The sequence below is a fragment of the Amblyomma maculatum genome, chromosome 8 (genome assembly GCF_055883805.1).
Source record: "Amblyomma maculatum isolate TAMU_Amacu chromosome 8, ASM5588380v1, whole genome shotgun sequence".
NCBI classification, from domain to species: Eukaryota; Metazoa; Arthropoda; class Arachnida; order Ixodida; family Ixodidae; genus Amblyomma; species Amblyomma maculatum.
This window is the reverse complement of record NC_139351.1, coordinates 87318019-87345174: the sequence shown is the minus strand read 5'-3', so window position 1 is coordinate 87345174 and position 27156 is coordinate 87318019. Positions and strand designations below refer to the sequence as shown.

Here is a 27156-nt window from a genome sequence, read left to right as displayed (position 1 = left end):
AAGGGATATCTCCAAAAGTGTGAGGCTCCCCTCAACCAGGGCGAGTTTTTTTTAACGAAGAAGTTTCTTCAGAAGCCGTATAGCTTCCCGTTGAATTCGCATAGCTACTTTTTAGAGGATGCTAAATATTAATACAGTCTTATAACAAATATACTCCACCTTGGGGAATTTTTCTAAAGCGTCGATGAACACCATTTCTACTTCGAGTTATTGATCAATTCGCTATCACGCTATCACGTCCGGCATCTGATCTGCTGGGCCTCCTGGTTAGCTCTGTAAGTAGAGCGACTCCTCCCGATATATAGCGGTCCCCTGCACGTTCGAACCACGAACCAGGATCTATGCGTCTTTTACTTTGGAGTTTCTGTGGAAGCCTTAAAGCTTTGCATTAGCGACGTACATGTATGGGTCCACTTGGATAGGCGGTAATGAATAACTAGTACGTTATTTTAGCGCACTGGGATTATGTGCTCTGTTCTATCGCGTTTATGTGATGATTCAGCAGCACAAATTCTTTGGATCATTTCGATCTTTTCGTAGCCTTCACCCTTTTATAACGTTCGTCTTGCCACTCGCACTATTGAAATATATTGATCAGACCTAAGGTCATGAAAAAATTCAGAGGGACACTGCTGACCTAAAGTGCGGTAAGGGCGAAATCGGTTTCCGTTCGGCTTTGGTTGCCTACACCACTGATGACGTCATTAATTTCAAGGAACGACTTACTCGCCACTTATGACGTCATTAATTTCAAGGCACGAGATACTACACCACTGATGACGTCATAATTTATTTCAAGGTGCGATATACTGCATCACTGATGACGTAATCAAACTAAATCGTTACGAACGGATGGACACGATTGCGGCAGCGAGCATGAGCCATAAAGACTTTCGCCTTAATAAATGAAACACGAGAGGAACCTAACACCAAGCGCTGATTACAAATAGTAAAATTTTATTGCGAGGAACCAATTTGTTCTCGCTCTTTCGCCTGCTGGACTCGACTGTAAAATCGCAAAATCCACCCTGTACCGACGGCAGCCATAAAAGCAGTGGCATAAATGCACACTGGATTAGGAGAAACTTCTTCGCAGATCTTGGTTCTTTCTTAAAACATTGATGATGATGATAATGTTGGCTAGTCCCTTTGTATCGGGTGGACACCAGGTTTGTGTCCTATTGACTGCTCGATGCAGCTGAAGAGTTATTAGGAAACACAGGGAAGCGCTTCGGCGGATGTTCCCTGTTGGAGTTCTTTTTCACTGCTGATTATTTATTGCTTTCATTATATTGCTCGAAGGCATTCCTTTAGAGTTGTCTCCCCTGATGGGGCTGGTACAGGTGGGTCACCGCCGCTTGCGGCGGGGGCTAGCCTGGAACCGAATTTTTGTCTGTTCTAGGCCGTCATTGCACACGCCACCGCTGGTGGTGGACGACGGCTGTTGTTGCGGCGCGCGTCTTTCTTTCCCTCTTCCTTTTCTTTCTTACCTATATTCTCTTCTATCTGCACGAGGCAGCGGAGGTGGCTCAGCTACAGAGCCAGTAGCAGGCCCGTGCATTTTCTTTTCTTTCTTCCTACAGCCACAACAACAACAACTTAACGCTACTTTCTCAGCAGCGTTTGTTTGCGCTGGCAATGTGCGAGCCCGGTAATATTTGCGCATTCGATACCGCGTTTGTGCTCGTTGTCAATACGTGCCCATACTTTGCTTCCATCTTATTTCTTTTTGGGTTAATAATATATAAAACCCAGATTTTTCAGTGTATGACTGGTGCCATATTGTTCTCTCGATGCATAAGCTAGACAACACGCGTCTTTCAGCATAAAACATCTCAAGATTTTCGGTGCAAATTAAGGTGTTTTTGCACAGAACTAAGGATCTTCTCTGTTGTAAAAGTATTGTGGAGCTTGAGGCTCAGCCCTGATGGGGCTGGTGCAGGTGGGTCACCACTGCTTGCGGCGGGGGCTGGCCTGGCACCGAATTTTTATCTGTTGTAGGCCGTCATTGCACACGCCAGCGCTGGTGGTGGACGACGGCTGTTATTGCAGCGCGCGTCTTTCTTTCCCTCTTGCTTTTCTTTCTTCTCTATATTCTCTTCTATCTCCACGAGGCAGCGGAGGTGGCTCAGCTACAGAGCCAGTAGCAGGCCCGTGCATTTTCTTTTCCTTCTTCCTACAGCCACAACAACAACAACAACAAAAGTATTGCATCATGCACTTCAGTCATTTCAGAAAATTGAACAAATCGTCAATTCACGTTAGCAATCTGTTTGAAGAAAATTGCAGTTTGGGTTCTGGGGTCAGCAGCTTCCAAGGCTCAACCATTACATAGCGAGACGCAAAAAAAAAACAAAATATGGATAAGTTTCTTTGCTATGCTTCACTAGAAATACTCGTTCCTGAGGCTTTTTTCACAATTTAGAATGAAGGAAGCATCCCTCCCTCGTACAATGAACCAATCGATTAGCACTTTTTAAATTTCATGAATAAACAAACTTTGGACGTTTCACTGAGTTCATTTCTGAGAGTAATGATGCGTGGCGGTACTGATTTCTTCTTCCCACGCTAATCCTTTGCGGTAGACGGCAATGCGGCGTTGGAATGTGCGCATTTTAGAAGGGTCGCACAAAACTGCATAGGAACCACACCAAACTTTGAGTACAAAATAAATTGTTTCTTGTAAGGGCTTTTATACTGTTTTGAGTTCGTTGAGTGAACTTAAAAGAAGGATATTCTTCGTTTTGAAAAAATTAAAACATTTGCAAAAAGCTAGCCTTGCTATGAACCCAGTGTAGATAGAAAGAGTGAACATTGTCGCGTGGTGGTGACTATGATGACGGCAACAAATGAATAGTATCGGGTTCCACTGCAAAAAACTCCTAACTAAGCTGACTTGCGCCCAGGCAAGAACTAAACAAATTGGCGTCGGCGATAGGAGCAAGCCTAGCTGCTCGTTGGTCGTCAAACTACGAATGTCCACTGCAGTCGGCAGCGCCAAATTAAAACAACGTCCGAAGAACGTCCTAAAGAGCAGCGAAGAAACATTCAGATAAACCAAGAAAATAAAAAGCTATAACAATATTGAAGAATACGGAAACAGCAGTGATTGACTGGAATTAATCGAGATATCTCGGCACATCTCGAGCTACAAATGAAGTGATGGAGGCGTGTAACGCGACACTGGGCGTGAACAAACTATGCACACAAACCTGTTCCATGCGCTATAATCACGACGATAACGCAGGTTGCCGCTGGCTGTTGAAACAAACCAATAAATAAAGATTTCAATGGTTGGCGGCAATATGAACATCGGAAGAGGCAAAGCAGAAGTGCAGTCTTTGTCAGAAGTGTAGAGCCCAAGGGGTCCGCTTCTAAGCCACTTCGTGAGGCTTTTAATACATTGCCAGTGTGGCGAATCTTTTCACGGTAAGACGATTTCTAGCCCTACCCTTCCCAATAGGAAGGACCTCCACTAATGGTAAATCAGTGCCACCGCACGGCTCAGAAGCACCCCCCCCCCCCCCCCCCCTCCCGGGCTCTAGACTTTTGGCAAAGGCTGTACATTGGTGAGCAGCCCTATCTAAAGCGCACCGAGGGTGCTCCACAGAGCAAGCCAGGGCCATCTAACGTTAGGCCCTGGGTTTACGTTAAGCGTGCCGTGCGCATGCGTCACTAAAATAAAAGAAGTCTCCGCGCTTTGATCTCGACTTCATAGACGGTCAGTGTTTGAGCCTCATGCCGCCAAGTACGCGCTTGATGGTATGTACAGCGGCCGGAAAACCGACGCGTTTCGCGCGAATCACGAAGCAGTTCGCCCAGTTCAAAAGCAATTGCAAGTGATAGCGGATGATCGCGCGTTTAAAACGAGAACCAGGCTAAGAGTGCGAGAATTGGGTCAAGTTGGTTGTTTGGTGTCTGTGTTCGTCCTGTCCGTATAAGGTTACGACCACGCACAATGCGTTGCAGGCGTATTAGTTGACAGCGTGGTTTTGGCAGGGTTACCACCTATAAGGGACACAGCATCTTGCATCCGTACACATTGACTTCACCCACGATAACGTACAGGTGGCATGTGGTGCGTGCGCTAGAACGCACGTTGATCCGACGTCACACTTGCTTACTTGCCTGGCCGTCTCGTTACACTAGACGAATACGGCAGCATTGCGACGCTATGGAGACGATCGCATCCTCACAATTGCAGGTAGGGCTACACTAGCGGCACGAAGGGATTCGCAAGGCGGGGGCCGCACTAGCAAGTGATGATCAGGCATCCCTCTTATTTGCCGCGCATGCGCACAGGACTTACAGCTCAAACCCAGTACCCAACGTTACATGTCGCTGACTCGATCCGCGTGCACCGTCGGCGTGCTCTAAGTAAGGCTGCTCAACACTGTACATTGGCAGGAACCTTATATGGGGTCAAAACTACCACCTCGAAAATCTTGAATGTGATCTAAACTCATAGGAGGTTGCGGGTTTTGAGATTATAAGCCCCGAGAATCACCACCGCTACCAGAGAACAAAGTATTCTATGCAAAAGGTTGATTTCACTAAGCCAGCTCTGATCATTGACTTGGGCTAGTTGGTGCACTCTTGAATTGGTGAAAAAATTGCGCCGAACCATGCACACCGACAGGCAGGCGCCACTCACAGCTAAATTTTATTGAAACCACGAGATACCATATATAAGGCGAAGTTTCAAGTGGAAAGAAGGGTGGAATGAAAGGGAGGGAAAACAAAAAGCGACCACCGGGAACGCAGTAGCAAGGAAACAGCCAAAAAAAAAACGGTCAATTGAAAGCAGCATGAAAACTTAAATTCGGAGGCAAGAATTGATAATGAAGGGGTGCTGACACACCAACTGTCAAGCTTCTTAATGTAAAATGCCTCCAAATGAACACGTGCCATTTTATCCTTAATCTTTCCAAGAATTTCCTCTCACTCAACCGCGCCCCGCATCCGTTGCACAAGAAAACATGCGCAACAAATGTTCGTAATTGTCTTTCAAATCTGATAATTTTTGTGTATGGTCCACCAAACGCTCGTTGATGCACCGGCCAGTTTGGCCAACATGAAACTTGCCACACGTTAAGGGAATAGCATAGACCACTCCGAACAGAACGCGTCCTAAATGAAGAGTCGTGCTTTATCTGGCTACTTCTTTTCCTTAAGTTGCATATTCGGGGACACAACTTTCCCAACTTGTTGGGAGCCGAAAAGGTGACAACGCATCGTGCCTGTTGGCGACTTCTCTCACGTTGTGCGAGGTTTCTGTATGTAAAGCACAACTAGCGGCTTCTGTGTCCTCTGATGATTTTCTCCAGTGCTTCTTCCCGTCGCGTTCGTGGTTTTATGAACGACGGTCTTGCAGACTGTGATCAACACAGAGCAGGGGAACCCAGGCGCTGAAAGCCAGCTCATCTGATTTTGGAAGCTGCCTTAGAGCTGATGCGGGCACCATTTCCTAAGAGAATTTTTTAGGCCATGCGAAGCTATTGCTCTTTTTACAGTCTTGGAATGCAGAGAATCATAATACAAAAGACCTAAGCACGCGGGTAATAGCCCCCGCAAATGTGTCTTTCAAGGAAGGTTTGTTTCAAATCTAAAAACTGTAAAACATTAGTGTCTCCTAGTTCGTGGCCAAAGAGGGCCCGAGTTCATGTTTGTGAAAAACGCTTAAAACAACGGCTACAGTAGAGGGGTAAGGTAAAGGAAGTCTGCTTTTTAAAAACACTAAAAAACCGTCAACTTACCTAAAACTTTTGAAACTGTATGAAAACATCTATCTAAAAATTTGTCAACCTTTCTCATGAAAATTTCACTAAGAAAAGTGCCATGCAAGACCCTATACAGACAGCGTTACGCTGAAGATAAGGCAGGTTGTCAAAAATAATAAAAGTAGAGTTTAAGTTGTCGTACCTGCGGCTCTCCACGGAGGAGGTGTGCGCAACATCCCATTATCGGCTGACATAACTAGTAGACTAGTTGTTAAACCATTAGCCAAAAACATGCTACCAGGCAGACATGATGCCCCCAGGAAGACAAGGGCACAGACCCTTGACAAACAGTACTAGGACGATCCACAAGCAGTGTACGTGGATGCAGCTCATGACATCAAAAACGGAGCATACATGGCATGTATGGACACTCCAAAATCAACCTTCATTAACGCCATAACATTTCATGCTAGCTCCATATGCGAGGCAGAGGAAGTAGCTATCGCACTGGCCATCGCGGATCCTCGCACCAAAACTATTCTAAGCGACTCAAAAAGCGCCGTTCAAAATTTCGCCAAAAATTCGGTAAGCGCACTCGCGGCGCGAATTCTGCGCAACCGATCTCTCAATCACAACATCAATCTCGTGTGGGTTCCGGCTCACGCGGGTAACTCCGGAAACGAAGGGGTCGACCGTCTAGCCCGAGGCTTAACCAACCGGAATACGGGAGATCTATCGGGAACGGACGCGCCCGTCGAGGTGCCGCTCACATACGCGGAGATAACAAACTTTTATCGCGAGCTAAGATGCACGTACCCCGCCCCTCACCCCGACCTCGACCGGGCGCAAGCCACGACACTCATACGCCTACAAACAAAGGCCATTCTTAGCCCCTACCGATTATCGTTAATTACAAATGGAGAATTCAACCCTGCTTGTCGGCACTGCGGTGACGGGACGCAGCCACTCAAGACTATATACTGTGGGAATACGCCAGCAATCCCCCTCCAAAGACACTCTTGCCAGCTCCCTCAGCGGAGGAGTGGGACTAGCTGTTGGCCAGCCCAAGAAAAACTACTCAACTGGCCCTCGTCACGCGAGATCAAGAGGTCGCTCCCGACTGGAGGCCACCCTAGACTCGCCCCAGCCCGAAATAATTTTTTTGTGGCAACAAAAATTTTTACCACCACCACCACCATCCGCCGCGGCAGCGCGATCACTTAAACCGCGCGAACAGCAGGCGCCGCAGCACATGCGCGTGAGAGGAAATCCGCGCGTTGGAAGCCGGGATAGTTGTTTCCCGATAAGAAGGCCGCGCGACAGGGGGGCAGGGCTTTTTTTGCTTCGTCCGGCGTGGACAACGTTTGGCGGGGCGTATCTGGACGGAGCGTTTTTTTCATCGTTGCTGCGTTTGGACGCGGTTTCTGGACGTACGGCGTGAGTGCCTAATTGTAGTGATGTTTCTTTCAACTTTTAAGTTTAGTGAAGATTACTAACTTCATACTTTCGCGGTCTTCCTTGTTTTTGTTTGTCGCTAAAGCAGCGACTTGGTTATTCTTTTTAGTGATTGCATAAAGTAAAAGCGGTTCACCCAATTTGGTTTGTGGTTGTTCGTCATACGAATTGCGCCTCGCGGACCCTCCCCCTTTGCGGGGCGAAGGCATTGACCTTCAAAGTAAAATTGCAATAAAGCGATAAAATTATCCACTGTCAATGCTGTAGAATTCTTAAAAGACACGTCGCCGTTTCCTTCAATGTAGTCCTTCTGCAGCCAACAAAAGCTTCCAAAATCAGATGAGCCGGTTTTCGGCGGCTGGGTTCCCCTGCTCTCTGTTGATTGCAGCTTGCGAGGCCCTCTTTTAAGACTCTGAAATTTAAAGACTACACTTTAGAAGCGACTGAACCATGATTCTTTGCCTCTATTGCCGAAGTCGTTAGCTAAGCCACTAAAGAGTGCTTGCGAGGGGACAACAGTAAACGAATGCTTCATTATGCATGCAGCGTATGAGAATACAGATACAACCTTGCGCCAATTTTTTGTTTAATCGGTTGATCTACTTCAGCGGGGTACAGATATGGCTTTACAAACTTTACACGGGCTCAGTAGCAAGTTTATGCATTGCAGGTTTCTCACACAGAGAAAAAAGTATTTTATGACAGGAGACGTGGAGAAGTCGGCCGGCATTACAGTGACCCCGGCCGGCTACTCCACACTAGGAAAAGGGGACATAAATTGAATTTAAAATTCGTAACGCTGGTACGCCGTCATGGATAGATGGATGGAATATAGGAGCGTCCCCTTTGAAACGGGGTGGTAGCAGTAGCTATCATGCTCATTTCTCTCCCTATATCTTAAATATTGTTTTGGATTGGTTAACTAAACCATCATTCTATTTATTAAATTTTTGTTTCTACATTACTAACATTATGTCACTTCTGTGCTTTTAAGCCACCAATCTTCGAGTCGTTTTTTGCTAGTTTCCACCGCCGGTCTATTCACCCAGCCACTGTTATCTCTAAACCTGCGACCTGAAAAAGAAATCAAAAGCCGCAGCAGCAGGAAATGCTACAAAGCGTGGTGGATGATTAGTCAGCACCTAAAGCAGGTTCGGTGCAGACACACCTTTCTTTTTCAAGAGAGGTGGAGAAAGACAAAGAAATAGAATTATAACAGAAGAATGAATCACAACTGCCATTCCCCCCCCCCCCCCAAAAAAAAAAGTCATAAAAAAAATAAAAGGGTTCAAGGGCCCACTAAAATAGAAAGTGATAAAAAGGAAACGTGTTTGGAGAAACAGGTGTAGCTTATGCTATTGAGGAGGGAGGATAGAGTATACATGGGCTGTGGATAAGATATAAAATTATGCTATATGGGATTGTTTTCCCGATTAGGTATGGTGCAGAGGGAATATATTTAAAGGATTCTAACGTTCCTTTAGAGATACTTATTCCTGCTAGTTACAATGTTTTAAAATTATGCATTAGATATGCCTCTCTATATTTTATATCCTTTGCAGATTTAAAGCCTGACTAGAGAATAGATAATTATACAACATCTTGCCAATTTGCAAACTCCAGAATTTTCCCCACTTCACACGACGTTGGTAAGAAAGGCTGCTATGCAAGTACCATGTCGTATTTCATAATCCCTCTTGCAGCTTGTCCGAAGCCCTTCATACGAATTCGGGATATATTTCTCGCGGACGTATTGATTAAGTGGTCCGCTGGCGCCTAATTACCCGCTGATTATGACGGGCGCGGCTTCATTAGTCTTCCCTGGTCGACCATGCCACAGCAGGCATCTCTCTCCACCCCTCACTCCCCTCGTTCTATCCTTTGCTCAGCGTGTTATCAGGCAGCTGCATTCTGCTTGATTCTGCTTCCTGCTGTAATCCGTCTCTGAAGTCTCCGAATCGATTTGATCAGAATGATATCGCAATTTTATGAGCGGTCTCCAGATGTTTAAGCAAGCGTGTATACGACTCGTCTGTTTAAAATACCACCTTCTGTTCAATAGCTTCCGATTCAGCTAAAGCTAAATAAACCCACACGGAGGGGGATATGATCAAGTACTGTGGGATGAGTGCCTAAATCTTTCTGGAAGTTAAGCTTGGATTTGACGTGCTGTTGCTACCTCGCTGGATCAACACAAGCTGTGACAAAGCGCGAAACAAAGTCACCGCGCAATGTGTTGCTTTATTAACATTTTTTTACTGGTCAGATTACTCTTTTGTGGATTTCTGAGACGACCGTTCTTTTTAAGACTACTGTGCCCAAGGACGCGGCATTGAATCCCGGCCGCTTTTCGATGGAGGCGAAAGGCTAGGCGCCCGTGTGCTGTGCGATGTCAGTGCACGTTAAAGAACCCCAGGTGGTCGAAATTTCTGGAGTCCTCCACTACGGTGTCTCTTATAGCCTGAGTCGCTTTCGGACGTTAAACCCCAAAACCAAACCAAACAATCATCATCATCATCATCATAATCAGCCTGATTATACCCACTGCAGGGCGAAGGCCTCTCCCATATTTCTCCACTTAACCCGGTTCTGTGCTAGCTGCATCCACTTGACCCCTGCGAACTTCTTAATCTCATCCGCCCACCTAACTTTCTGCCGCCCCCTGCTACGCTTTCCTTCCCTTGGAATCCAGTTTGTTACCCTCAGCGACCATCGGTTGTCCTCTCTTCGCGCTACATGTCCTGCCCATGTCCATTTCTTCTTCTTAATTTCTACTAGAATGTCGGTAACTTGAGTTATTTCTCTGACACACTCTGCACGCTTTCTATCTCTTAATGTTACCCCTGCCATTTTTCGTTCCATAGCCCTCTGGGTTGTCCTCAACTTAAGTAGAACTCTCTTGGTTAGCCTCCACGTTTCAGCCCCATAGGTGAGCACAGGCAAGATGCAACTGTTGTATACTTTCCTCTTGAGCGATACCGGTAAGCTGCTAGTCATAATCTGCGAGTGCTTGCCAAATGCGCTCCATCCCAATCGTATTCTTCTTGTTATTTCCTTTTCGTGGTCCGGGTCTGCGGTTACTACCTGTCCTAAGTAGACATATTCTCCTACTACTAACCAAACAATGTCTCTCCTTAAGGAAGGAATGAGCTTGGAACTAACTCACCATTTTCCGTTCCTGATCCGAGGAAACATTTCTGGGGTGATTACATTTTATGTGCTCCAACTTTTTGGATACTTCTCTGTTAATGCATTTTTGACTAATTGTCAGCACCATAATAATAATGTCGACTTGAGCCCAGCTGCGTTTCCGCGAATCTTATTTTTCGCAGCTCATCTCTCGTGCTCGCTGCCCAGCTTCATCCTTTGCGAAGTATTGCCTTAATACACTTGAGACAATCTAAATTTTTATGGGGATCGTAGATTCCCGATTGATTTGTGCCCCGGACGATTTTTGCGGTATCCCTTGTCGGCATTGCACCTAATCTATTATTGCGGTTAAAACGTTGCGACTGTCTTCTTTCCTTTTGCGATTATTGAAACTCCACCAAATGTAAACGTTTCCCACCTCAGTGCTTCGTTCCAGGAAGCCAGGTCATATGGTGGCATTTTTGTCATGGCCGCAAATTAAGTCATGACTGAAAAAGGCCATTAGAAATTGTATATTAGGAATATAAAAATAACAAATGCGACAATGGCAAAAACGAAATCAAATAATATATAGCAACAATTAAAAACTACACAGTCACGCAACAAGAAGTGTTAAAATCACGATTTCAGATCCTGCTCTGCCCTCAATAACGTTTTATCTAAAAGAATACTTTTTCTTTCTTCTCATGGAAAGAAAGTAGCAATGGCAAGAACATAAGAACTGCGTTTCTCCATGCTTTCCGGTGTTCGGAAAGTGTGTTGGCGTCTTTTTAAAAAATGACATCGAGACCCCATCAACTGCCCTATACATGTCAGGCCCTATAGAAGCTTACATGTATATGAAAGCAACAAGTTTTTTTCTTATCAGGTCCAATAGGAGCTGACACATATAGAGGTGTTTCAAAATAAGCGTAGCATAACACAGATTGGCTGAGGACGCACGCCATGGAGGGATCGTGGACGATTATGTCATATTAATAACCACTGTTAGGCAAGACTGGCGGAGTTTCAAAGCTTTTGTATATACATAATGAAATAGTTCCTTTTAACGCAAAGGTCCGCGCTAACATCAGTCAATGAAGGAAGGCCAGTATATATCCTACACGCCTCTGTCTTAAACTAAGCATGCGCGTAATTAACTGACCATTCAACCATTCCGCCCGGAAGCCGCTCGGAGATAGATGCCCATCCTAAGCTGCTTATCTGGAAGTCTTCACGGATAAGAAGCATGACGTTGTCCCTCTCTGCTGACAGACGACACTTGGTGAAAGCATCGCCTGTCGTGGATTCAGGGATGGTCGCCTCGGCCTTTCGTGTTGGTGGTGTCAGTGGCTCTATTTTAATTATATTATTTACCGCCTAGGGTCAGTATATTATTTTTATTTCATCTCTGTTCGTCAGCCTGCTTATTCTGCTTGGTTCAGAAGGCAAACGCCATACTTTACCTTTTGCTTTTTTGTTTTTTCAACGCTTCGGGTAAGCAGCTCTGGTCCTCGGCTTCCCAGCTCGACTTATTTTTCTATGAAAGTACTGCACGTGGACTAGCTAAATCACCGCCAAAATGACTAAGCCCTTCTCTGACCTTGCGAGACCGTGAAGTTCACGGGCGAACTAGGTGGTTGCACTCCGTGGTATAGCAATTCCACTTTAAAACGTTCACGTGTGTAGCAACGATGAAATCCAATACATGTAAATACTATGCATTGATGCTGTTACGGAAAAACAGGTATCTTAAACGAAGATCGCAATCCTCGCATCAAAGTCACTGCAGAAATGCGTTCCGTTACCTAATATTCTATATTGCTGCTATTTTTTTTTTTTTCTCATCAACATTTAGGGGTGATGTCTGCGCGCCTTACTTTAAATACGGGTATCTTGTGATAAGATTTGAAAAGGAGTGAAAGTTATGTTCGACAGCCGTTGATGACTGGAAAGTTTCAGAAATAAGAACATTTGCTCCAATATGGTATCGGAATTGAAAACATGGGCATATTGCGTACAGTGGTGAGCAGCCTTGTCTAGAGCGCGCCGATGGTGCTCCGCGGAGAAAGTCAGCGCCCTCTAACGTTATGACCTGGGTTCGAGTTATGCGTCTCGTGCGCATCCGCGACCAAAATAAAGCAGTGCCTGCTCGTGGGTTCTCAGCCTCAGGTCCGCTCAGTGCTTGCGGTTCATGCCGCCAGGTACAGCGGCCGGAAAATCAACGCGTTTCGCGCGAATCCCGAAGCGGCAAACCAAGTGCAATGCGATATCGGGTGATCGCTCGGTTCAAAACCAACTGCATGTGATAGCGGATGATCACGCGTTTCAAACAAGCACCAGGCTACGAATGCAAGAATTGAGCCTAGTTGGTTCCTTTTCGTCTGTTTTCGCCCTGCCCGAATAAGGTTACGATTGCTGACAATGCGTTCTAGGCGTATTGCTTGATGACGTGTTTTTTGGCCGAGTTATCAGCTATAAGGGACGCAGCATTTGTCTTCTGTAAAAACCCAACTGTTTGACTTCCTCCGCGATAAACCACAGGGGTGGCAAGTGTTGCGTATTCTGCAACGCGAGTTAATCTGTTATCAATCGCGCTTGCTTGCCCGGCCGTCTCGTTGCCGTCGACAAACACAGCAGCATCCCAACGGTGTGGCGATCATCACGGCCTCGCTAATGCAGGCACTACGAGCCTAGCGGCACAAAAGGTACTCGCAAGGCGAGGACTTGACAAGGAAGCGATGAGCAGACATCCCTCTGATTTGCCGCGCATGCGCACGGGATGCACAGCTTAAACTCAGAGCCTAACTCTAGATGTCGCTGACTTTCTCCGCACGTACCGTCCGCGCGCTCAAGACAAGGCTGCTCACCACTGTACAGTCGAGCGCGATTTGAAGGTTATCGCGCGAGCGTCGACTGGGAACGTGAACAGCGCCATGGCCCAGAATTCTCTGCCGAGGTGAGGGGGGTATCAGGCCAGCTTCCCTCACTCTTTTGCTGTTCCTTCAGCAGCCGTCACTCCCTTTTGGGTTATCAGTTTCTTTCTTTTTTTTTTTTTTGTTTCTGTGAACAGGCAGTGAGCGTAGTGCGCACGACGTATTCTTTGGTATTTTCTGAAATTGAACACTTTATCGCAACAAATGGAAAGCTTAGAATAGAGAGAAAGGGCGGTGAGTTTGTCGCGGGGGTGAATATAGTTGTTTGGAACTGCAAACGAGGAAAAGAAGAGTGCGAAATCATAATTTTTCATGTTCCAAACCCGGCCGCCAGGTGCCTTGAGTGCTAGGCTGGTCGACGCTCGCGCGATAACCTTCAAATCGCGCTCGACTTCACGTGTGGCGTGGCAAGGGAGCGTATGAAACTTGGGACGAAGAAACGCGGCTTTTGATTTAGAAGATTCGTTTTTCTTGTGTTACAGGTGGATTTCCCTCGAAAGCAAATACCGGCAGAAGTCTTCGCTGCATCGGCCACTTGACGTCTTGTTAACCGACCGAAAAATCAACCGACAGTGACGGACGCTTTTCCTCCCTGCTCCTGTCCTCGGGTGATCAGTGAAAGTGCAGTGATTTTCGACGGCTTGACCCCGGATGCTTCGAATCTTAGAGCGCACGTGGATACGTTAAGAGACTTCGCCGGGTCGCTTCCAAGGCGCTGGCTGAAACTCAGACCGCGTGGTGGCGTAAAGCATTGAGTTCGTCTAAGCGTGACTGGAAGTTCCGTACACCGCAGGATTACCTGAAATCTTAGGAGGGCACCTGATCCGTTCGATTATCTCTCGCATAGAAGGTGAGTGAACTATCTTTCTCTGAACAAAGCTGTCGCCGAACCCAGAGACATGAACATCTATACGTCTGCCCTAAAGAGCCTGTTATTCGCGTTCACATGCCACCCCATGGGAACAATTAATGTACCTTATGTTCTGTCGTTGACCGTCGGTTCTAGTTTAAGATAAATGGATGCAAAATGTAGTGACGTTAGGGCTTGTGCAGCAAACCGACATGAAGGTACTCTATACTTTGTCACGGGGTTTTCGCAGTCCGGTTTTGCCCGACAATGGGCGTAGAATATAGCAGTCAGAATATTTGGCGCTCATTATCAAGGAATCGATTTAAGAAACGCCTGATAATCGGCACCCAGGGTTCACTGCCTTTCCTTTGTGTTTAAATACATAATTTTGGTGACGAAAAGCGTTAATGTGTCACAAACTCGGTAATTAACGCACCACTGCCAAACATCGTGCGTCCGTCCAAGGAAGTTTTCAGTCCATCCTGAAGACCGCTAAAAAAAGCGACGGTGAGCTAAGCTTCTATTATTTTTTAAAATACACTGCCACCTTATGGATGGACTAGATGCAGAGTTTCTAAAATCGTCTCATTGTTGTCGTCGCCGGATGGGTATAAAATTAATCAGCGCTTTTGGTGTTCATGAGTCGGTTGTTCTCTCAGCGATGTGCGCCCTCACTTGTCTTGGACTTCGGGTTATAGCCATGTGCGTTGCTTCAAACTAACTTTATTTTCAAAATGATGTACTCGTAAGTTTAACGTGAAGCTGCTCAGATGGCAACATTGGCTCTTAATCCAATTTGTCATGTAATGCTAGGAGCTCTTGGAGCTCTCGCGGGCCCAGCGAAGGATAGCTACAAGCGGAAACTCTGATAGTGCCTTTTTCGTACATAAAAGACAGGACTATATAGGAAGCCGAATTGCTGCAACACATAGTGATGGACATTAAAGGGTTTCAGGAGGTGAGACACAGTTTCTTCGTCCCGGGTATCAATTACCCGGTGGCTGCAGTAATTGATGCCTAATTAGGACACCGGCACGCCGTAAAACTAATCCAATAACAGTGATGGAAACGACTTCCGGCATTTTTTTGCGAATAGGTAGGTGGAAGGAAGAAAGATACGGGCAGAGGATCATTGATACCCTAAGTTCAAAGTGATAATTTTAGTTTTGCGTGCAAAGAATTTAGACATATTTTTTATTTGGACATTATGTTTGCATCATATGATGATCTTGGTCGTTGCAGCATACCAATTATTTCTTATGGTGTCTTTGACTAGGAATATTAAGAAGCCGAAAAATGTTCAAGGTATATTTGTTTCACAGTTAAAATCCTGTTGTTCGCTATTACTCATTCATTATATTCTGTGAAGAAATTTCCGTAGACGATGAAAGATATGAGCAGATATTCTTAATTGCCGCCGCAGAGTGAGTGGCTGAGCACTGCCTACAGAAAAGTTATGTATATGACGCTACTAGTTCTTGTCAGTATAGGAAGGAGGTGGTTCGGACAGAATTCTCCTGTCTCCTGTGTCCTCTCGGTGCTCCTCGGACGCTGGTGAATTTAAGAGCTGTGTCATTTCTTGTGCTACAATTTCCCATCCAATTCTAAGCCTGTTACAAAGCACAGGGGATGCTCAAATAAATCTGATAAATATAGCACCAGGAAAGACATGACAGAATGACAATGGATGTTTAAAAAAAAAAGCAGTTTATGCAGACCTGACAGATAGTGATGGGCACGAAAATTTTTAGGAACGCAAACGAGATGAGAGTGACGGAGGTATGGGCTATTGGTTAGGTTCATGTGTGAAGGGGCGGGTTGATTCCAGACGAAATGACACGAAAAATGGTTCGGTTAAGGTGACAAATATCGGACCAAGCTGCAGGAATCAGCGCTTCATTGGTTTGGTCATGTGATAAGAAATGGTGTCGAAAGAATTGCGTCAGCAGTGAATACTGGAGGAGTTACTGCACGAGGAGAACCAGCGATGAATATTTAGTTGAATAAAATGCTTAAACGGGCAGCTCAGGATGCGAGGAGATGGAGGATACTCATTCTAAGCACTGTACTACGATAACAAGTGCGTTTATATAAAAGAGAAAGGACGAGTAAGAAAAGAATAGCGGGATAGAGCTGTATTGGAAATGAAGTAAAAAAAAACAGTGCCAATCTTTCACTCGTTCCACAAAGCACCGCCATAAGCGGCGGTGATGCGCGACGCTTTTTTGGTGCTTTTTTTCAACGTTCATTCGACGAGGAATCACGTCATGGCATATGCAGGAGTATTTTGTAGGTTCTGGGGCTCCTTACCGTTGTTGACCCTGCAGTTTCTATCGATCAGAACGGGCTCAACAGGACGTGGGACGAAGTCTGGCGCCCCCTGCTGTTCCGTTTCTCGTTTGTTTCTCATTAGCGCGGTGACGAGACATCTTGTAATTACAGCCGACACTGGCATGCCCTTTTTCCGCTTGCGTACAACGCAGGCCGCATCTACCGGACAACATCGTCCGGTAGAAGCGACGGCTGTGACGTGCGCCGGGGGACAAAAAATCTAATAACGGCAGGCCGATCGAGACGTCCGAAATTGTGCGCCTAGCATCGCCGATGCATCCGTTCCATGCGAACTTGTTGCACGGGCGTGTCTGACGTCGCGAGCATCCAATACCCTAATGCTACAGGCTCGCACTACGTGTTCAGGTCGCGGACGTCAATCATTTTCATCAGTCGCGAGCGCATCCCTCAGGTAGTCGACCCTTCATACAGATTCAGAAAGACGCTGCGCCAACAGCCTTTGCTTGAAATCACTTCCATCAAGAGCCAGCGGCAGCGACTGCGAGGCTTTATCTTTCAGCTGCCAAATCTCAAGGTAGTAAGACCATACCCTGCCCCGGAATGAGTATTTTGATAAACACTAAGGACAAGACCACTCATTTACTATGTCTAATCAGTGCTCCACAAAGACTCCGTTTGGTTTAACCTAATCTCACTCTCTCCGTTAAGGCCGCTATCACAACTGTTTGTCTCTTTGGGACCGTGAAAGCGCAAAACAACAAGTGCTCCTGTGTCTGTCACGTGTTTGTCTTTTGCTGCTGTCCCTTTGGGACGTTGATCATCACGTACCTTATATTCGTACGACCACAGTTTCATCATGTTGGCGTTCGCGGCCAGAGAGCTCTTCGTCAGTTTCTGATTGAGAAGTGTGCAACAATGAAGCCCTGCCATTATTCATTATTATAGGGCGGAAACACTGCAGCTTACAAAGTGGCTTCAAATATAATGTAGGATAGAATAGCGGGCTGTGGAAAGAAGAAACAAAGGACAAGGAATGTGAATGGACAGGAACACAGCAGTGGGTGTTAGGAAACCAGAGTGAAATAATGATATCCTTGTTGAGTTTGAGCAGGGCAAACTGGCGTGAGGAGTATATTTGAAGCCAAATGTAGATAACGTTTATAGTTTCGGAGTGTATTCCGAAGGAGGGTGGATGCAGCTCGAGGGGGCAGATAATCAGGCATTTGGATGCGGTTTGGAAGTTAAAGGGAACATAGGGAGAGCTTGTGGCGCCGGGAAAGGTAAAAGGGGAGGTACGTGAGGATAATATGACGACGATAATCGCAGAGCCTGACTGATGGCAATGATGATGATGATGACTTCCATTTTTTTGTTCAAAGCTTGACGATTGGAACAGACCACGGCTCAGACTACACGCGTTTTCTTGCGCATAGTAATGTGTTTCGTGCTCTACTTCCATAGAGATTATGCAGGTTTCAGCATCCTATAATTCTGATGAGTCTTCGAGCTCAGGTGTTAAAATATTATCACTGCATCGGTGATCATCCTGAGCGACAGCAGGGCTTAACAGCAGGAATTCTCGTGCAGCACCTATAGCATTACGAAATGACTCAGATACGCGCTATTAGAGCTCCCACATTTCGGTATTATTGGAACACTGGGTACCCGCTTGAAGATACGAACGAACGGAACAGTCAGATGAATGCAATGTTGGCGGTCAGCAAGTTTATATACTCCACCCCAACAAACTGGAAAACCCTGACATAGCTGAAATGCGCTTTTCCAGGACGCGCACAATAAGAAGCATGTAATTGCTAATTTATTTAAAGTAAACATGAAATATTTAACAGAAAACAAAAACGTTCTGCTCAGCACAGCAAGAGACAGGAACTCGCCCACCTGACATCAAGCGCAAGTATTTCAGAGATCGCCAGCTTCTAATATTCCACGCTCAAGATTAGCAGGAGCAAGCACCGTAAAAGCGCTGATGTCATGCGTGCACCGTCCGAAAAGGATCACAGTCAGAGCTGTATGTATACGGATGTGTAAAGAGAAGTTATGGGGTACATACATACAAATACGCACACTACTCACAGACCAAACCACAATACAAAACACTCTATGGTACATATACATAATAAACTGAAGAACCTAACTCCCCAGAGAGGGGAAAGAAGGGGAGGGGGTTCTAATAAAGGACTATAGGCATCTCAAGTCTGCTTCCCCGTACAACATAGAAACGCGTGTGCCAGCGCCGCAGAAACCACGTCTCGCCGTCCATTTCTTACTGTCCAGACAGATACAGACTACGAGGCGCAGCCTCTGCAAGGCTGGGTACATTTCGCGCGCGGTAGTGCGGCGCGCCTCAGCGAGGCACTTGTGACCCCACAGGACAAACAGAACCACAGTGAACACAAGGTGTTCAAAAGGGTTGCGCTGGCGCCTGACGTCGGGGTTCATGCGGACATTAAACATCCAATATATGCGAGCATTGTTCTCGCCACTACACATTCGAAAAAAAAAAAAAACATGCGAGAGGCTCTCGGGAGCACCGCAGTTGGCACACTGGTCATTGGGTACAATTATCCATCTGGAAAGGCGCTGCCGCGTAGGGAGGACGCCCCAGCGCCTAAGCTAGTCAACATCTCGCACTTCATTTGGCAGCCCACAAACTGCCCACGCTCGCCATTTGGGGACCGCGGTCTCTCGTTGCTCATCAGCTGAAAGCCTGCGAACGGCAACTAGTTCGCTGATGCGTATGGCTGGTAGGTCGCCTACATTAACATCTGACAGGTCTGCATCATGTTTATATTTACGTTGTAATATACTAACTTTATTCAGCATCCTATAGGAGGTTTGTCCAACAGCTGTGTTTCAGACACACCAAAAAGGAAGCGAGATTATCTTGAGGAAAGCAGGGCATATCCATCAGTGGCGTCACAGCAGCCGCGCAGCCACGCTTTGTCATTGTTCTTTCTCGATGCAACTCAGATTCAACAAAACAAAATGCCGGAAGTGAATATATGCGTGTGAGAGCTGAGGCTTCTGTGCAAAGAAAAATGTTCACTCCTGGCGTCCAAAACCAGAAGCACCAAAATATTTTCGCACGCTGCTATAGAGAGTTAAAGAAATCGCCAAATGAAAAGAAAGAAATGAAAGAGACACGCATTGCATCCACATGTGGTGAATATAGGGGGATGATTGCGGTACACAGCCACTCGTCCTCTATTCGTGCCCTTTAATCTGGAAGAAACAATACGGAAACATGGTCGCTAGCTTTAATGCCTCTTTTTATTGCATGGACTGTTTCGGGGCTTCAAAGGGAATTAAAGGGTCTCCCAGACGTGAACGCAAATAATACTGATAGATATATAATCGCTTACCGTCGCCAGCAAAAGTATTTTGGCTACCTTATGTAGGGCACCCGAGATACGAGTTTTCCATCTGAATACATGTACAGGGCCGAGCAGCAAGAACACGAAGGACACAGATCGATACCGCACTCCGCCCGTTAATCGTAACCAAGTCAATCGAGTGCTCTCATGGCTCAGTACTATGCCTCAAGAAGATCCTAAGCCAGGCAGCGTGTGTATGTATGCTGTTGCCAGCTGCTTCTGGCGAGAGGGAAAGATCATCTATGTGCAAGAGTAAGGCTTCGACTTTGAATGATATAAGACAAATATGCCCAAAACTGCGCCGAGAATATTTTTCGATCCCTTGGTAGCAAGGACAGATCCGCTTCGCTGGCTTCGACGGCACATTGCATGTAGTCGTCTTCATCAAGTTTCATTAATGCAGGCTCAAATAACCACAAAGGGCCGTAATATCACGAGCCCTGTAATACGGCGTTCCTCATAACCTGAGGGGGACTACACCACAAACGTTGCTATCGATTCGTGCGCGATAGATCCAAACACCCCGCTGTCTCATTACCCTCTTAAGTGGCTTGTACCGGTGCACAAACTTGTTAGCACTCTACCCCTACGGCCCACAACACGATTTAACACACATTTGCCTAGAGCCTGGCCTTGAAACCATAGCATAGAACCAAAAGCGAAATGAAACGAGACGCGTGCGCACATACTTCGCATTTGGCGAACTTAGGTAAATAGGCTTCAGTTGTCTTTTCTTTTTTTGCTGCTTCGCTATGGCTTTGCAGAAAGAAATGAGGGGAAAGGTCTTGAAAGGGAGACAAGAGCACCGCCGTCTTCTGTCCAGACTTCGCCTTGCCATGTTCGCCGCGGCTTTTGGCTAACCAAAGACAGACAGCCCCTTCCAGTACGTCACGCTTGCATTAGGACGTTAGAAGGCATAGCTCACGCTTAAGACCGGCACTGGTATTCGCCACGAGCCAGGCGGAGATAGTTGCATTTTCTATAAAAAATGCAACCATTTGAAAAGTACTTCTTCAGCCACCATTTTTGTGGTCCGTATAGTAAGAATGCCTGCCCGGTCGGTATCCTTCTCTAACTGACCATCCTGCTCCTACCATGGCCTTTCAGTTGCGCTGACTTTCGGATATTGAGCTGAAATTGACAGCTGATAATGATGTTCCTGTGCCTTATAAGCTACAAATTAGCATAGATTAGCGCAAAATTGAGTACGGCGACTTAACGATTATGTCACCTACTCTCTTAGAATGCATTTTGTGCTACTCAGGCTCATTTTTAGATATATTCGTCAGTTCGTGACAAATTTGTCTATTTTGTAATTTTGTTTCTGATACGTTGCTTCTTTACAACACTCATCCTCTAGCAAGAAATCAATTGCATTATTGAATTCCTGTGTTAATCTTTTCAAACATTTCCGATTGTTTAAAGTATGTTTATAATTTTATTGCAATAGCATGCCTTGACGCATAAGGTACAATCTACAAATACGCGTACAGTCAAGATTCTTTAGAGAAATTTAGTAAGGGCCGATAATGAGGATCAAGCGTCCAAGCGTCCACATCTGGCGGTCGACCTGGGGGCCTGGGCCCTCATCGGAAAAAGTGTTTATGCCGGACAGCATGTAGAAGGGGGGCACCTTCAGAGAATATGGGCGATGTCTGCCTCGGCGACCAGGGCAGAAGAGTCGGAGCCTTCGTATGAGGCATGGCCCTGTGCAAGCCACAACCACGTTAGCACGTGGGTGAGGCCGACACGCAGGAGCAATCTTCGAAGACAGAACTAATCCCTGTGCACAAGGCCGCCAGCGAGATCGGTGCTGCGCGGATTGAGAAGGGCTGGCGTGGCGCGCCGGAGCTTTTCTTTTGCTATAATTAGTCTGATCGCTAGATATGAGGGGGATTATCTCATAATTTCATTCCTTATACAGAATCTTCTTATGGCCGTGCGAGTTTCAATTTGCAACAGGGAAAGCCCGTTTGGCACGGTGACATACTGCCATATGCTTCTAAGTTTCGCTCGCCAGCTGTTGGCATCTCTCTGCCATAATGGCAAAAAATAGCCGTAACATGTTGTGCCTAATAAAATATTCTTGTAGCGAAACATTTAAATGACTAAGAGCAAACACAATCTTTTTCACTTTTTGTAGCGCCTACTTTTATACCATTTGATAGGAATGAGAATATAGCATTGCTCATCGCCATACATCGCTTCTGCACGCATCTACATAACATTTCTTCCGTGGGACGTTTAAGGGTTTACCTCTCTTGACGCAATGCGGTGTGTTGTAGCGTATTATTACATTCCGCTTCCAGGCAAGGGAAATTAAATGCCAGAGGTCATATGAATGCAGGTTTTCGCGTGATGGCAGTGCGGCGGAAGTAAGTTGCATTTCGTATTTCCGGACGAGCACTTTTCGTTACCTCGATTATTATCCGCTTCGCAGCTTAGCTCATTCGGGCGGATGTTATTAACGACGCCAACGAAAGAGTTAGGTATCAGCTCTTCCGGTGAATGCGCTTTCGTCTAGCTCAACACAGGGTAGGCGCGGTATTGTCGCCGTGAAGTTACAAATTCATCACACAGTGTTCTCATGGCAAGCCGGAAGAAGTTACAATCAAAATAATTAGTTCGGCGCTGTGATGAAACGTGATAGAATATGAGATGAAAGAACAGCGATGCGGTACTTTTAATCATTTTATTCTATGACGTGCGCGCGGTTAGCGTGGCTAGGATGTTGCGTGTGCAACATTAGTGGACAAAATGCAGTCATATCGATCCGAGAAGGAAGGAGGCAAGTAGGAGCTTCTCCTATTGCTGCATTTTAGTGTAAGAAATAAATTTAATCGATGTAGTTGCATTTACCCAATGTACTGTGCTAGGAACGAAACGATTGTGCTGCTGAGGTCCAGATTTGTATTTGCAATGCCACAGTGACAGTTGGAGATAAATGAATACAATGTATACAACCGAAGGAAAGTTAAGAAACTGCGCTAGTTTATGCGGTACAACCAGCGTCGACCGATCTCTGCGTCGGGTGCTCTTTTTTTCGAGGGTAGCGCTAACCAATCCCGAATTCGAGGCGCTTTGCTTGTATTGAGAAAGCACATTACAAAGCAACGGCGCTAAATAAATGCAGATTAAAAGAAAGAGTCCTAGTCCTTCTGCCGTCCCAACAATTTTTTTTGCACTAACTTTTCCAGTGTGGAAACGTTAGTGCAAAAAAAATTGATGGGACGGCAGAAGGACTAGGAAGGTGGGTGTGAAAGTGGCAAGATAGAAAGAGGAGCCGTAGTGGAGGGCTACGAAGTAATTTCGACCACCTGGGGTTAAAGATCCTCGGGTGGTCAAAATTACCCCGTAGCCCTCCACGACGGCTCCTCTTTCTCTCTTTCCACTTCCACACCCACCTTCCTTCCTACCCTTACGGCGCGGTTCAGGTGTCCACAGAAACAAGTGTGACAGATACTGCCCCTTTCCTTTCCTGTGAACCAACCAACCAACTTGTCCAGTGTTGACTCACCCTGCCATGCCCACACTTTCTTTATATTGTGTAAAACGTTTGAAAGCTAAAAAAATCATATTCTATCCATAAGTAATTTGGTGCCTTGGACGACGTACTTGCAGTAATGATGAAGCACACGAAGTTTCAGGGATTACTCAGAAAATCAGTTCCACCAAGACAAATGTGAGGCGTTTTATCGCTTTCAAAGCTGAAGTGGCCCAGTTCAGTTCCTGACAACTGGACCTCCTCCTGGATATTTACTTTATGTATAATTTTCACTAATTAAAATTAAAACTTTTGGTCTTCTTCTACAAAGGGTTAAGCAAAAAGCGCTTGACAGAGTGGCATGATTGGCTTGCAGTTTATTAATAAATAGCATATTAATAGTTGGTTCACAGGAACGGGAAGGCGCAGTATCTGTTGCACTTGTTTCTGTGGACACCTGAACCGCGCCGTAAGAGTAGGGAAGAAGGTGGGAGTGAACGTAGAAAGAGAGAAAGAGGAACCGGTAGTGGAGGGCTGCGGAGCAATTTCGGAGAATTTCGGTATGTCGAACGCGCTTACCGACCTACATACCTTTCGCTCTCTCTGCTCTTCCTCCTTCACGCCCTATGAGGGCCCTTCTACAGCCCCGCCGGGGTGGTGCAGTGGTAAGACACCCGACTACTGTGCCGGAGTACTCCGGGTTCGAACTCGACCTCGGCGGCTGCGTTTCGATGGAGGCGAAACGAAGAGGTGACCGTGTGCTGTGTGCTGTGCGATGTCAGCGCACGTTAAAGATCCCCAGGTGGTCGAAATTACTCCGTAGCCCTCCACTACGGCTCCTCTTTCTCTCTTTCCACTTTCACTCCCACCTTCATCCCTTCACCCCGCCGGGGTGGCGCAGTGGTTACGACGCTCGACTACTGTTCCCAAGGACGCGGGATCGAATCCCGGCCTCGGCGGCAGCTTTTCGGTGGAGGCGAAAAGCAAGGCGTCCGTGTGCTGTGCGATGTCAGCGCACGTTAAAGAACCCCAGGTGGTCGAAATTTCCGGAGTCCTCCACTACGGCGTCTCTCATAGCCTGAGTTGCTTTGGGACGTTAAACCCCACAAACCAACCAACCAACCTTCATCCCTTGCCTTACCCCGCGGTTGCGGTGTCCATAGCAAACAAGTGAGACAGTGACCGCGCCTTTCCCTTCCTATAAATCAATAAAAAAAAAGGCCCTTCTACAAGCGACTTCGTCCTCTACTCGCACAAAGACCGCTGCATATCCCACTTCTGATCCCGATCACCATCACATCAGGCTATGGAAGCATCGGAAAAAGCTTCTCCGAACTGCCAGATTGCAGCCCCGCAACCTCCAATTGCAGACCTCCCTTTCAAAGGTGTGAGACGATATCGTGACATAATGTGCTACACGAGAAAATTCTCGATGGAATGCCCTGCGCAACAGTCTTGACACTGCGCTTCATAAAAAATTAACTTGGAGTTTTTTTCGAACTCTTTTTCGTACGACCCCTGCCCCTGCCCCGACTCTTGCTAAAGAAACTAGCCACAAAATCTCCCGATCAAGTTTTCGCAACCCTTCCAGGGCTTTATCTCCCACCCCCTTTTTTCCCCTTTTACCCTGAATATACTGCCTGTACAATCAAAAATCTTGATGCCCCTTTTACGCTGCGCGAGTTTTCGGCTGCACTTCTTGCTAAAGCCACTCGGTCGGCTCTCGGTGAAGATGGAATCACTTAGTCCGCACTTTCCAATCATCCCATTAACGTAAAAGAGCACCTTCTCAACCTCTATAACACCGCCTGGGAATAAGGTTCCTTGCAATCGTCATGGACTTCCTCCCTTATTTCTCTCATTCCTAAACCTGGTAAGCCTCCAGCCCTTTCCAATCTCTGGCTCATTTATCCGACCTCCTGTGTAGACAAGACAATGGAAAGAATGGCGCTCACTAGGCTTAGTCAGCATTTGGAGGCTTCGAACTCGTACCCTCATACCCTCATTGGTTTTCGCCCCCACGTATCTTCACAGGACCTTTTCCTCATACTTCAGCATACTTTATTCACCTGTGGTAGCTTTCAGCTTCACACCCTGGTCACAGTCGATGTCCGCAAGGCATTCGATTGCGTCTCTTATGACCATATTCTTACCTTCCTTTCCAGCCCCGACTGCGGCTCCCACATGTCTAACTACATTCAAGCTTTTCTTTCTAATCGCAAGGCCCCTTTTCCGAGCATTGAACTTCACTTCGACACCCCACTGTCTCAACCGCGGTACCCCGCAGGATGCCGTTCTTTCACCCACCCCTTTTTGATATCGCCATGGCTCCTCTCGCGGTTCAGTTATCGTCTATTCCCGATCTTCAGCACTTTTTTTTTACGCCGACATCACATTGTGGTGCTCGCGCGGATATCCTGGTCACGTTCAAGACATCATTCCGCAGGAATTGGATATCATTTCTTCCTTTCTTGACCATGCAGGCCTGTCTCCCGCACCGGAGAATAACTCCTACTTTTTACTCACTCTGCCTATCAACGACCTCACAACTCCCTGATCTCTCCTACCTTATGCGGCTGCCCAATACCCAAAGTTTCTCTATGTTGCGTTCTTGGCATGTCTTTGCATGCCTCTAAAAATGTCCGGGATCTCCATGCGGCTGTTGCTACCTGTCAGTCCGTCACCCATTTACTTCGCCGTGTTGTGAGACGGTCCTCTGTCCTGAGGGAAGCTCACGCGTTCAAACGGCTCACATGCTGGCTCTTAACAAATTCCTTTACTTCATTCTTCGTCTTTCGTTCACCCAGAGTCAGCTAGACACACTTGCAATAGCTATTCACGGCCTTTATAAAGGTGCTCTTCGTCTTGCCATAACCACTTCCATCAATAAGTTTTACGCTACCGGGCTTTTTCATCCTCTTCGCAGCCTCCTTTCCCTTCCCCGCGACCGACAGGTAGCTCACCTCTCCGGCACAGTTTATGGACGCTGGCGTCGCAGACAGGCTATTATTTCCCCCATTCATTCAGTCCCTCTGCAAACTCTTTCCCCGCGGGTGGCTACGTAGTGCTCAAACACATGAAAGACGTTGAACATTATGACACGGTATATTCATAACTGTACAGAAAACCTCGTGGCTTTCTCTGAATATGCTCCACTTAGTTGTGATTTATTTGTTTTAGACGACGTTTATTGCCTCTAACTGCTTTTAAGGTGGTTTTCTGTGCAATAGGGGACGCAGTAATTAAAATGTGTTGAAAGCCGTGTAGCACGATTCTCGCGATTTTACGCACACATTTATGACACCAGTTGCATCAATGTTTTTGTGATAGTAGTAGTAGTAGTACGAGCCTTTATAAAAGTACAGCCATCAGCCGCACCGGATTCGGGCCGGAGCGGCTCTGACCCCTTCTGCGCGTCTACGGTGGCGTGACGAATGCTTACAAGTGATCGAAAAGTGCCCGCATTTTGGTGCTTCACCGGAACTGTGCCATGCGGAGCATCTATTGTGGACCTGCCCAGCTACGGCATCCGTGAGACTGTATACCTACGGAAAGTAGGCCTGTTGTTTTGGTGGCTGTAGGAAGATTGGTTTGGTTTGCGGGGTTTAACTTCCCCAAGCGACTCAGGCTATGAGAGACGCCGTAGTGGAGGACTCCGGAAATTTCGACCACCTGGGGATCTTTAACGTGCGCTGACATCATACAGCACACGGACGCCTCTTCGTTTCGCCTCCATCGAAACGCAGCCGCCGAGGTCGGGTTCGAACCCGGGAATTCCGGACAGTGGTCGGGCGTCGTACCACTGCGCCACCCCGGCGGGGCGAACGTGTGCTGACATCGCGCAGCACACGGAAATAGAGACGAAAGAAAAAGAAGAGGAAGAGAAAGACGCTCG

General features: G+C 46.6%; 1 protein-coding gene across 9 annotated transcripts in view; it reads left to right on the top strand.

The window, feature by feature from the left end:
- The window catches only part of LOC146181709 (inaD-like protein), a 1346554-nt gene that overhangs the window by 703147 nt on the left and 616251 nt on the right, over positions 1–27156 (top strand). For 8 of the 9 annotated variants that reach the window (XM_084576720.1, XM_084576716.1, XM_084576717.1 and 5 more), the window contains one exon: positions 13723–14090. The exons of the other annotated variant lie outside the window; for it this stretch is intronic. The gene's annotated coding sequence lies outside the window, so the exon portion shown is untranslated. The remainder of the gene's footprint in view (positions 1–13722; positions 14091–27156) is intronic. 9 annotated transcript variants of the gene reach the window in all.